This window comes from Silurus aristotelis, assembly GCF_946808225.1.
Source record: "Silurus aristotelis genome assembly, chromosome: 3".
In the NCBI taxonomy this organism is placed as follows: Eukaryota; Metazoa; Chordata; class Actinopteri; order Siluriformes; family Siluridae; genus Silurus; species Silurus aristotelis.
The window spans coordinates 17,745,469-17,748,330 of record NC_139576.1 but is presented as its reverse complement, the minus strand read 5'-3'; positions in this window follow the sequence as shown (position 1 = coordinate 17,748,330).

Sequence of the window (2,862 nt, the reverse complement as noted above, 5' to 3'; positions counted from 1 at the left end):
TACCTCCTGCTTGCCTGGGTGTAGTTTTTTTTATTTTTTTATTTATTTATTTATTTTATGAACAGCAGTCATATATATATATATATATATATATATATATATATATATTGTCTCTTTCTCAGTTTAGACAAGATGCAATAAGCAATTTACTTTGTTCTTAACCAAGGTTGGTTTTTTTTTATTTATTTTTTACCACTGTTGAAGAAAAAGGTTCTATTCAGCAAGCCACTTTTTTTTTTGTTCCCTTGTGAGTGCAATGTAGGGCAACATGGTGATGCAGCATTTACAGTTGCTGCCTCACAGCTCCAGGATTTTTTTTTTCCCTGCACTCACTTGCAATCTGTGTGTTCTTCTTCTGAGTTATGAGTTTATAGTTCCTCTGTCGATATATGCGCCGTGATTAGCTACACAAACTTGGCCCTAGGTGTAAATAAGTGTGTAAGGCTTCTTATCAATAACTGCTTGAGGTAGATATGAAAACATAAAAAAAAAACAGTATGGCAGGAAGAGCATATAAGAAGTTTTAAAAACATTACAAACATTCGAGAAACATAATGAACAAACGCCACAAATGAGGTGAAAGTGCAGGAAACCATTAACCCATGAACCTTTACTTCTGAGACATTTATATACAGTGCTCAAATTTTCCACAAGAGGGCGCCAGTGTAAAACGCTTATATGACCATCATTACAAGAGCGTTTCTACTAATGATTTTTACTTACAAAGCAATTTGCTAGTTAGATATAGATTTATATTTCAGTTGTTCATTTATTTGAGAGTTTATTCAGGGTCTTACTACCCTTGTGCCGAGGTCCAAGTAACCAGGGTGCAGTTTTACACTAGCATGCTTATAATAAAGATTAACAGCTATACATTTATGTTATTGTCCAAGTGAGATTTGTTGTTGTTTTTCATGCATGTTTTTAAAAAAAATGGACTTATTGGAATTTAGCCATTTTCTCTAGGTCTACATGCATGTGATCTACCAGCTACATTATCTGCACTTTGCTGATCCTGATCACTGAGCTTAGTGCAATCATACACTCACATTGGTGTGTTTCTGTTCTTTAAATCGGCTTGCTGTCCCATGTTTCCCACCACCGAAGGCCAAGTTCAAAGAAAGCTTCAGTGCTACACTAAGATAAGCATCATCAAAATCCCCACTTTGAAGCACAGACACTGAAAATGGGCAAAGACATCTAGGGAAAAAAAAGAAAATCAAAACTCGATTAGCAGAGGATAAGACAGTCTGAATTGTGGGGAGTAGCGCAAGAAAAGAGGCTTCACAATTTTTCATCAAAGAGAAAGGGCAAATTTCAGATGAAAGAAAAAAAGCAATGCCCTTTAAGGCACAATCAGATGATGAGTGGACTCCAACTAGGAATTATGAGGTTGGTATTTGTGCTAAAGAGAGAGGAAGAATGAGAGAGATTTTTATAAAAAAAAAAATTAAAAAAAAACTATTTAAAAGAAACCTTTCTCAGGTACAGTAAAACAAAAAAACCCACAAAAAGCACATTGGTTGATGTGGGTATATGATTACTGTTCACCATTAGTTACAGCACACAAGCCATCATTACAGCACCATTCAGTTCCAAAAGTGTCAACTGTATTCATTAGTTTATAATAATTAAAATCGACAATTATTCTGGCTTTTATCATGTTCTTGAATATTGCTACAAATTCTTGTCCATCTTTCTGTTCAGTTGTGTTTTTTCTGGTAATGTACACAGCGAGTTTTGCTTGACCTACAATATAATTTATTAGGTGACAAGTATGTTTCTGTTTCACAGTGTACTTAAAACCAAAAACAAAACACTGCTTTGTAAAAAATGACTCCTAGGAGAGAAAATACTAATCTTAAGAGAATAAACAGAGGAGAAAGTCTTTTACAGTCCATAAAACAATGATATATTGTTTCTCTCTCTAAACAGAAAGGACATAATCACTTACAGTAGGATTGTTCTTTGTTACAAATGCATTCACAGCTACAGCACCATGTAAAATTCTCCACTGGAGATCACTTGCCCTTTTAGTCAATGGTGGTTGGTATAATATTCTCCACACAGGTTTAGCGTTTTCAGTAATCATTAACTTGTTGCGCCACACTGTGTCTGCTCGGCCTTTCAATGTGTGTTTGTTTATCACTTTTACAATGTTTCTGTAGATGATTTTCCTTTAACTGTGCAAAGATTTAGAGTTTCATGTTGTCCCAGGTTTAGCAGTGGACTACTGTGGATTGATGTTTTCACTTTCAATCTTTGGAAGAAGTCCAGCAGGAGGGTCCATGCAAGCGAGTTTATGCCACATGCAGAATGCTGCTAGGTTGTTGGTAATGAGTGTGCATCCTCGATATGACATTTGAGGAAGCAGCCATTTCCATTTTGGTAAACGTCCATTAATGTTCTTAAATGTTGTCTCCCAATTTCTTTGAGTGAAGTTATTATTACCCAAAAACACTCCAAGGTATTTTAGGCCACCCCTTTTCCATGTTAGATATCCTTGTGTAGGCTTTTTTCCATTTTTCCGTCAACAAGGCTTCACTTTTTTTCCAATTGACTTTTACAGAAGCGATAGCCTTGAAATCTTTAACAATACCTTCTAGTCTTTTTACATCATGAGATTCAGAAATAAAAACCATTACGTCATCGGCATATGCAGAAAGATGAAAAGAGTAGTTACATTGTGACTCTTTGAAACCAGTTCTGGCTTGATGGCCAGAGAGTACAGCAATCCTGACAGAGCACATCTTTGTCTAACCCCTCTTTAAACTTAAAGGAGTACTTAAACTACCACTGATTTTTTTGTTTACTCAATGTTACACTACATAGCCTGTATAATACTTATAAAACCTTGATTGA